This window comes from Gavialis gangeticus, unplaced genomic scaffold, assembly GCF_001723915.1.
Source record: "Gavialis gangeticus isolate Ggan-Ray unplaced genomic scaffold, GavGan_comp1, whole genome shotgun sequence".
In the NCBI taxonomy this organism is placed as follows: domain Eukaryota; kingdom Metazoa; phylum Chordata; order Crocodylia; family Gavialidae; genus Gavialis; species Gavialis gangeticus.
Window position 1 is genome coordinate 134,634,023 of NW_017729032.1, and position 10,742 is coordinate 134,644,764.

Consider the following 10,742-nt stretch of genomic DNA (forward strand, 5'->3'; position numbering starts at 1 on the left):
GTTGGCCCTCTTCCAGTCCTCCAGCACCTCTCCAGAGCACCACGAGTGTTCATAAAGCTGTGCCAGGGGACTTGCAATGACTCCAGCCAGTTCCTTTAGGACTCTAGGGTGAAGATCATCCGGGCCGCCTGACTTAAAAACATCCAGCCCCTCCAGAAGCTCCCTAAGTAAATCCTCACTCACCCTAGGCCCAGGTGAGACAAGTTATCAACTGAGGAACAAAATACTTATACTCTGATTTCTAGAACAGCTACTTACACCTACCACTGCAAAATGTAATAGCTATTAATATTTTCTGTTATTGATTTATTATGTGCTGCTTTTCTGAATATTTCTTCCAATAAACACAGAAGATGAACACAGACAGTTGAAGCTAATCTGTACAAAAAATTGAACAAGAATTCACTGAAATGATTTGCAGTACCCTGCCTTCTCAACTCCTATAATAATTCTTTTCTCACCAAAGAATTCCCTCTACCCTATCTCTTGGCTTCCTGAAATCAGCACCTGGCTTGCCTCTTGAGTATAGCTGTAATCAAAATAAACTACATAACATAACATAATACAGGGGCATTACTAAGGGAAAGCAGTTCCAGATGCATCTGTTTTAGCAGCAACAGGTCTTCATTTAGAATGTCATCCTGAGTCTTTTTTCTTGCTCTTCGACATTTGCTTTTTTCGTTTATGACCTTTCTTGTTCACTGGTATCCTCCTATATTCTTCTTTTAACAGCTATTTTATGTTCTTATTTCTATATTTTTCTTTAAACTTAACTTGACTTCTTCCTTTCTGCTTCTGCAAACATTTCTGTCTCCATTTTGACTTTATACTTCTTGTTGACCTTGTTTTCTCCCTGTTTTTAATTCTTCTCATCTTCAAATTTTTTCCCCCATTTGTTTGGTTCACATTTATGTTTTTTGTCTATATCACTTTAATCTCCAGATCTTCACTACAATGTATTATCTGTAACCCTTAAATTATCCAGAGCAAAGAGGGACTTTTCATTTGCATTTCTTAGATGAAGCAACAATAACACCAATAAGTATCTGTACATCAAAAAAATCCTAAGCTCTGGGGTCCTTTTCAAAATTAAATATTAACAATAAGCAATAAATCATAGAACAAAGCTTAAAATGTAAACAGTTCACAGCCTACTAAACTACTATTACCACTTCCACAACATTCAAATAGATAATAGAAAAATAATATAAATTGGCATAGTGTATTGGAACAACTTACCAAGACACATGGTAGATTCTCCATTGTTTGAAGTCTTTACTTCAATGCTAGATGTCTTAAGCTATTTTCTTGTTCAACCAGATGTTATAATCTATGCCAGGGCTGCCTGTCTTCTGAGCAACTGGAGACCACACACCGTCTCCTGGGGCCCTCCAAGCACAGGAACTATCCCTCCCTTAGACCCACAAACAACACAGGACCCCCAAATCCCCCTGCCCTGTGGGCTGTCCCTGAGATGGGCCCAGAAGTAGAAGCTAGAGGAGGGAATGGGAGCCTGTAGATCAAAGCCATGGCAACAGGAAGAGAGATGGGAAAAGTTGTGTCTGAATAGGAGCCTCTAGCCTGCAAGTTAACTACTAGTTTGACAGCCTTAGTTTAAACCCCTGAATCTCCTGAGATTGATGACGAAGTGTTGAATGCCAAATCATGGATTCACTACCTCTTCAATACAAAGTATCTGGCTCTTTTTTAGTTAAATCACCTTAAATAAAAGAGAGAAATCTGCAAATCAGCTATAGTTTCAAAGACCTTAGTACACTGCAAAAATCCATTAATGAATGCACAGTATTGATGAGGGAAGCTGCACTTGAAAAATGTCCACATAAACAACTAATCCCACCCAAAATAAGGATTTGTAAGGCTCCAAAAAGGAAGCAGATACTTTTTGCTTCCATTGCCAAGACAACAGAGACTACACAAGAGGCCTCCATGTTGCTGTGCACCGTCAAACTGATCTCCACCCTCTCAGACTCCTGTGCAAACTCTAGAGGGTAAGTATGAGGTGGGACAAAATATTGATAGGAGTGGGGCACATCATTTTTGGAAAAATGCCCTAGGTGCTAAAAGGCAATACAACTACTCTCTTTTCTGTTATTGGAAGAGGATTCAATAATCCTTTGGGAAGGATTTGACCTTAGTTGAGGTGACAGCAGCATACATTAGAGCTGTCAGAGTTGTCTCCAATCCTTCCAGCTGATGCAGACCCATTCTAGTCTGATGCTGTCTTTTCTCAAGGGCTTATTTTCTAGGGCTTAAGTGTTGAAGCAATGTATATGTTACTTTGGGGGTGGGGTTGGGGGAGAAACAATAGATTATTGCTGATAAAAGGACCACAGAGCATATTTGATTATTGAAATACATTATATATATGAATACACATAGATTTCCTTTTTTGATATTAGGAGGGGGGAGCATGTTTTTTTTCCACGCCTCTTACTAGAAGGCTGAGTAATGATAATTTAAGATTATGTTTATAGTGTATGTATATGTATGCACTTGCCCAAGGTATGACAAGCACTTTCTTCCCTACAAAGCACCAACCCATCACTACAACATGTAACCCCCAAAAGACTTTGTTTGGTTCAGGAAATAAGCTGTTTTTTGTGAGAGCAATGGATAAGTGTTTACTTCCATCTGCTAAATAACAAGTGACTTCTCATTTTCTTCTGAAACATCAGTTATTACTCACTAAGGAGGAAGGACCACAACACTGAGTAGTACAACAATTATCTAATCTATATATATGATGATGGAGTGTCAAAGTGACTTTTTCCCACTTTGCCCTACTGTTTAAGCCTAACAGACTTAGGTATTTAAAAACTTAAGTAAATTCCCAAGGGCCAGATTTTTAATGTAGATACCTATAGGAATTTTCAAAAGTGCTGAATCCCCACTACAGTCAAGAAACTGCTTAAGTACTAACAGCCTAGTTGTGTCTTTTTGTATCTTAATACCCTGACTCTTGGACACTTTTGAAAATTTTACCTTGTATTTATTTTCCACTTCAAAAGGCTTATCTGTCTTTACATGCTGTATATCAAATACTTGGCATAGCCTGCTGATGCTATTTTAGGTTGTCATTTAGTGCTGCATGCATCATTACATCCTTTTCTCCACACATAACAACCCTTAGGAGTTTGGTCATCATCTTTAAAGAGGCTTTTAAAACATGTTTGAGCACAAATGGACATGAAGAAAAAGAAATGAAACAATGGACAGAATATTGATCTGAATATTGGATTCTGTATAGCCTCCCATGGAATTCATGAAACATCTACTGCTTCTACAAGATACCAGCACAAGGACAGGAAGAAGATGAATGTTGTAGGAGGACTTGGATCCCAGAGATCCAAACAGTGGGGATGCTGCTCTCAGGAGGTCTTTTAACCCCTCGAAATTGCAAAGGGACAATTCAATCGTGAATGTTCAAATGAATGTCACTGTTTTGCACCCCCCCCCATCCCCACCAGCCATCTCATTTAAGGGTCTTAAAGGAAGAAAATCTCTTTCAGGATTCCCCACATTCAGGTTCATTCACAGCATAGGCCATAAAACAAACAAAAAAAAGTTCTCAGTAGAATCACTGAGCAGAACTATGGCTTTGTGTTAGCTTTGTGTCCAGGTGCTTCCTGACCAGGGATCCTGGTTTTCTCCGATTAAAAAAAAATCCCCAATTTTTGGGTTAAAAAAAGTAACCAAAAATCCATTTTTCCATGATTACAATAAACACCATTACACACACACACACACACACACACACACACACACACACACCATTTCATTTTAATCACAGAAAAATGTGGATTTTAAAAAAGTATATAATATAGTATAGTATAGGATATAGTATATACTTTTTTAAAAAGTGAAAAGTATATAAATGCAGTGGCATTTCATTTTGATCATAGAAAATGTGGATTTGGGGTTACTTTTTTTAACTCCAAAATTGGGATTTTATTTTTATCAGAGAATATATATATATATTAGCCCTATCTGCATATATATATATTCTACATATATATAGCCATATCCAAAATATATATATGCAGATAAGGCTAATCAGCAGTGATCCTGGTTTTATATATATATCTATAGATATCTGTATCTATAGATATCTATAGATATATATATAGATATATAGTGGCATCTCATTTTGATCACAGATAAATGTGGATTTGGGGTTACTTTTTTAACCCCAAAATTGGGATTTTATTTTTATCAGAGAAAACCAGGATTCCTGCTAATCAGTGCCTCTTTCCTACTGGGTAGAGTTGGAAGGGGATAGGAGGGACAGACACGGGGTGTAGAGTCAGCCTATTCCATGCACTGACTTCAGGAATGACCTTTTTAGACCCTGGAAGATCCCTGTCCCCTCAGAATCAGCTTCTGTATTTTGCTGTTCCCAGCTGTTTTTCTTTAAAACAAAGCAAAACAACTTATAAATCCCAATCAACGGTGTAGAATTATGTTTAATGGCTTCTAAGCAGAACGCTTCAGCCTCTAATAATAGACTAGAGGAAATGCTCTAGAGTAAGCAAGCACTAATACTTAAACTGCCTTTTAGATCCAGAAAGAAAGGGCTCTTTAAATCAAGATTAAGATCAGTGGCAGTGCAGTTGAACTGCATTGCAGCTGCCTGTGCAGAATTTGGAGCACATATGAAGAGAATGTGATTTTCAAGCAATGATTCTTTTAAGTCTCATAACTATTTTCACTGAAGGGGAAAATTATGAAAATATGTCTAGTAATTGTCTTAAAACATTAACCTTTTGAGTGAATATGCATTAAGCAGCATGCTTGCATTTTGTCTAAAAAAGTTACATTGATTTTCTTCCTTATTTTCTTGATTAAAACATTTTTCTCTGTACCACCTGGGTCATAACATATGATTCAAATATGAACTCAGTGGCTGTACTAATTAAAAGCTAAGGCTTTGTCTATACTGATCAAAGTACCATGCTTCCAATGTCAAATGATAAGGACCAATATGAAGGTCGCAAGCAAAATAATGTAAGGAACTTAACATAATTTGGTGTTCAGTTAAAGTAAATAATGAGCTTCACAATTTCAGTTTCATTATTAACCATGCTAGATGTTACTGAATACTGTGATGTATGATTTACACTATAATAAAAGTGATATTAGGTTTTTGTGAGACAGACCTATCTCTTTTAGGGATGCTGTATAGTCCTCTGTCTTAAAATTATGCTGTCTTACCCAAATATTGCAGGCTACATTATATCCAAAATTGAAATAAAATTATCTGCAACATGCTGTCATAATCACATTAGTCAAGGAAAACGTATTAGCTTTAACTTCCCATTTTTGTGGTATGTGTGGATAGAGACAGCATTGCACTTTGATCTGTCTTTTAAAAATAGGGGGAGGGTGCAGAGGAAAGACAATATCTTGATCAAAGTATGCTGCTGGCTGCTTCTCCGTCAGCACAGCACTAGTGTATTTTGGCAAGATGCCTGGAAGCAAAGAGCAGTAGTTGGTGTATTCAGTTGCAGTGTGTATACCCAACATAGAAACAGACTGCAGTGAAGCTATGGCCCGCATAGAAAGGAGTAGAGTAAAAATCATCAGGATCTTTAAATACATGGGAAATAATCCTGCTCCCCCCCAACCCCTTTTTTTTGTGGCCACTGTGGTGTGTGATGCAGAAAAACTGGTGCTATTTTAATGCAGCAGGACTGATTCTATTTTAATTCATAGCAGTTGAAGGGAAACTATATGAAGTATTCTGGCATCCTAGACACTCATCAGGCCACTTCCATGCTGTCACAATGAATCTGAGAAGATACATCCTGGGGAAAAGGGGCTAGGAAGTCACAAAAGTTGGTAGCCAAAATTCACTGTTGTAACTGCTAATGTGCGGAGAATCTGTGAATCTATCTCCTATTCTACAGAATCACAGAGACCACTATATTATAAAGTGTTTGGGAGGTTTTTTGGGGGGAAAGTGAAGTTGTGTAATGTTAATCTTGATTTTATGTGTATATGTAACCCTGCTTTACTCAAGGAAGAGAGAGATACTGTCCTATAAAGGAGGCAGAAGAACACTGTGATGGACTGTGTTTCTGTATTTCTGTTCAGTAATGGACAAGTGTTGTAAAAGACCATGTGATCCACTTCTCCATCTCTGGCCCATAGCTTGGCAATGAAGTTCAGTTTAAGAAAAGAGATGTGTCATTGAGTTAGACATATGACATCACCCTCTCAATGTAGGTGGGAAGTAGAAAGAGGAATTATCCCTCTCATCCTGACTAGTAGTTGATACAGTGTTCTGGATAAGGAGAGCATTCTGTTACCTCAACCAAGGGTAAAACAATGGGATTGCTTCCATGGGTAGCTCCAGGAATGAGGCAATGACAACTGTCTGGCTCTTGTAGGAGTTGAAGGAAGTCGGGAGATGATATCTGAAGTAGTGGAGAAGTTATTTCTGTGTCTTGCATATCTTCCCTTAACAGTTTGAAAACTTCCCAGACAGAAGTCACAGTCCTGTTCATCCTTTAGCGCTCACCCAAACAATGAGATCTTGTATATGTCTGGTTTGATTTTTCTCTATTTGGAGGGAGCTGTACAGTCAGATCCATGGTTTTAAAGGTCTCTAAACTCCAAGTCTGATAGTCATGTATTTCAGCAGAACAATTATACAATACACCTGAAGTGTTGATGAGTGCTAAATTCAGGACTAAAAATGTGTGTGCTCTTCCTTTCATATTTTTTTCCCACTTACAGCTTACAAACTATTTAAATTATGCTACAACTGATTCAGGAACTTAAAAAAGAAAGAGCAAAAGAAAGCTTGAAGGTTGTCCCAGATTCACACTATATTTTATTGATTCAGCACCCTTTTTAGATTAAGTTCCCACTCTTAGCTAAAAATAACTTCCTAAACCAAATAAGAAATAAGGAAGTAGGTACCCTTGCAATCACTATTGCTTTCAGATAAATTGGGTTGGACTGTCATTATAGCCTGGATGGTCCAGGAAATGTACAAGAGGCAAGGCACTCAACTGTATAATTGGGAACGTTGCTGGACAAGCTTTCAGGCACAAAGTGCTCTTCTTTAGGTTCCTCAGGAGTTGTGAGGAAAGGCACTTGGTAATTTGTCCAACAATGCTCCCTGAATTTAAATTAAATTCACCCCTCTTCATAAAAAGTTTGAGAATTTAGACTTTGTATTTGGGATTAAGAGGTTCCATTTTAAGAGTGGGGTTTCCTTCCAGCCACCTGCCAGTGATGACCAGGGACTGTGGATTTAGAACAACCACTCTTTCTCTCTGTGTTCACAAGTAGTATCTACTGTCATTCAGAACCCTATATAAGTCTGTTAAACATATGACTGGAAAGAACTCTGTAAATCTCTGAATCCAGTCCTGTCAGTTCAGGAAAATGCAGCTCAGAATCCTTAGGGTGCCTATACACATACATCAAGGCTGCTCCAACACACTGTAATTACAGAGCATTGTAGCAGGCTTGATTAATCAAGTCTGCTCGAGTGTGGAAATTACCGCACTCCAGCAGACTCCAGCATCATGTGTATCAGCATCCCCATGCTGAAAAATGGAGGTGGGGGTACTTTAACTAAAGCTGGTTTTAGACAAGTTTTAGTTGAAGTGCCCCCACCACCATTTTTTAGTGCAGGGACACTAATACATGTGACACTCCAGACACTTTAATTAAAGTGGCTCCTGGAGTTGCTCTAATTAAAGCAGCCCCACTTCCCCCAGCCCTGCCTCCCAGAGCACATGTATAAATACCCCTACTTATTATAATTTATCAATCTCCATCTCAATATTAGTTCAATTGTTTTCTCTCATTACACCTATTTGAAGGCTTTGAAGAACTGCAAGTCTTATGAAACTTAGAAATCTTCTAATATCAGTCTCTAGGATAACTCTACTTACCAACCACTCATAACCATTTGCTCTTGCATCAATACTATTCATAGATTCATAGGTTCATAGATTGTAAAGCTGGAAGGGACCTCAGAAGATCATTGGGTCCAGCCCCCTGCACCAGGCAGGATAGAGAACTGGGGTCAGGTGACCCTAGCAAGGTGACCATCCAGTCTCATCTTGAAGATTTCCAGGGTAGGCAATAGCACCACCCCAGGAGGGAGCTGATTCCACAGTCTGGGCACCCTAACTATGAAGTTTTTCTTAATGTTGAGCCTGAAACTGTCTTCCAGGAATTTGTGGTCATTACTCCTGGTTTTCCCCAAGGGCGCCCTGGTGAACAGTTGTTCACCAAGTCCTTGATGTACTCCCCTGATGTAGTGGTAGGATGCTACCAAGTCCCCTCTCAGCCTTCTCATTCTACCATTTAGCTTGACTATCTGTTTTCCCTCCAAGTGGTTTATCTGCCTGTTGTAGTTACCAAGAGCAATAATATAGCCCCCTTGACACCTTTGTTTCACCAGCTTAAGGACTCCATGCTGAGATCCTTCATTTAGCCTTCTAACTCATATTAAAATCAATGATTGATGGTCTAAATTAGAGGATTAGAGCTCTAAATAAGAGTTAAGAGTTAGATCCTTAGTAACTTTTGAAAATCTGGATTTCAAGCTCTTCTATTCTCCTTTTATAAGATACAGTCTTTGTTTTTCTGATAGTCTTACTAGTCTTCTTTTTACCTGTTCCAGTCTGAATTTATCCTGCTTAGAATCATAGAAAATTAAAGTTGGAAGGGAATTGAAGAGGTGATTTAGTCCAGCATTTCTGAACTCATGGGTTGCGACCCAAAAGTGGGTCATAAGAATATTTGAAAGGGTCACAAACAAATCACTAAAAACCCACAGAAAAGCATGGGTCTCCACTTGCAGGCTGGCAGCATTACAGCCTGCAAAGGGTTGCTTGGGGTGATTGATGCTGGAGGAACGTGGCGAAGTGCTGAGACTGCATCAGGGTAGAGGGGTGGTAGGAAGGTGCCTGCCTCTTCCAGCAGGGGTGAGGGGAAGAAGGGGTGAGGAAGAGAACTTCATGGCTGGACTGGCTGCAGCAGGGCCAATGCAGCTGGGAGATGCTGCTAAGGGGGTGGGATGGGCCATGACCAGGCTGCCTGGAACCACCCTCCTCCTTCTTCCAGTCCATGCCAGGGTGCACTCACTCCAATGCTGTCCACATGAGCCAGAGCCATGGCAGCCACCATGCTCTGGCCCAAGCAGTGCAGTTCAGGAGTGAGGGTCCCCAGCATGGCCCAGGGGGGCAGGGGACAGTGGGTCACTGCCAAGGCTGGGGGGGCAGGGTGAATTGGGACAGGCCATGGACCTTTGCAAGTGAGTCCTTGTTGGAAAAAGTTTGAGAAGCACTGATTTAGTTTAATCCCCTGCTCAAAGCAGGACTATCCCCCACCAGATTATTCCAGTCAAGACTTTGTCTAGCCAGGCCTTAAAAACATCTGAGGACAGACAGCACAATCTCTCTGGGTAACCTCTCTGAATCCTAACTCTACCCTTCAGCCTATCTACTACACCACCCAGCTTGCTGTCATCTGAAAACTTGCTAAGGGTGCACTCCATCCCAACTTTCAGTTCATTGATGAAGATATTGAACAAAACTGGCCCCAGGACTGACTTCTGAGGCACTCCACTTGATACCAACTTCCAACTAGACATTGAGCCATTGACTACTACCCTCTGTGGCCAACAATCCAACCAGTTTTCTATCCATCTTACAGTGCATTCCTCCAACCCATACTTCCTTAGCTTGCTTGCAAAGGAGACCTTATCAAAAGCCTTGCTAAAGTCAAAGTAAATCACATTGTCAGCAGTTGTTGTACAAAGCTTATAAATTAAAACAGAGGTGTGAAACTTTGGTGAAGCTGGAAGCACATACTTCATGGGCCATATGTTGTGGGGGTGATCCCCCTAGGATCACACACACCCCATGACCCCACCCCCAGGCACTCCCCAGCTATTTAGCAGTGGCAAAGGCAGTGCTTAACCAAATGCTGGCCACATGAACAGCCATGAACTAAATCATTAAATGAGACCCACACCACAATTGATCCTTGAAGAGCTGCAATATGAACTCTCTTACAATTTGATATTTCCTCCTTCTGTACAATATGCTGTTGTATCTTTATTATTTCCATACGCTCCTTACATTTCTTAGACTAACCTATATCTTAATCAATAATTTTCCATTGGCACTTTGTTGAATGCCCTACTGAAATCCAGACAGTTTATATCTACTATATTTCCATTGTCTTGAAATTGAATAATGTTATAAAAGATAGATATCAAAATAGGTTGATATGATCTATAAAAAGTAATTGATAGCTGTTTGATATGATCTACCTTTAAACTAGGTTCACCGGGGGATGAAAACAAAAGCCCAGAGAAAAGTAGAGAACCTGAGGACCTGGAAAAAAAATTTGTAAGGGGAAGCACTAACAAAAGCCTTACAATGTTCTCATGGAAAGGATAGAATGGTCAGTAGGCCTGTGCGAAGTGACTAGTATTTGCTTTAGATTCAGATTCAGCCGATTCAGGGGACAGTGATTTGATCTGGTGATTCAAATCACTGTCCCAAATTAATTCAGATGATTTTGGTTCAGAGAGTTGGCTGCCACTGAATCAGCTGAATCTCTGAATTGGATGGACCCCATGCCCTGCCTGCTCTCCCAGCCCTGTCAATGGCTGCCCTGCCCGGCCCCAGCATCCCGGCACTTAAAAAAAAAAGAAAAAAAAAGCCCTGCACTCACTGCCTCCTAAC

General features: G+C 40.0%; 1 protein-coding gene and 1 long non-coding RNA gene across 2 annotated transcripts in view; both read right to left on the reverse strand.

Moving 5' to 3' along the window:
• Nucleotides 1-7,485, reverse strand: part of LOC109303230 — a 22,386-nt gene extending 14,901 nt beyond the window's left edge. Inside the window, exon 1 of the long non-coding RNA XR_002099029.1 lies at nucleotides 7,473-7,485. This is a non-coding gene — a long non-coding RNA (uncharacterized LOC109303230). The remainder of the gene's footprint in view (nucleotides 1-7,472) is intronic.
• The window catches only part of FAM155A (family with sequence similarity 155 member A), a 1,105,155-nt gene that overhangs the window by 183,258 nt on the left and 911,155 nt on the right, over nucleotides 1-10,742 (reverse strand). The window lies entirely within an intron of this gene.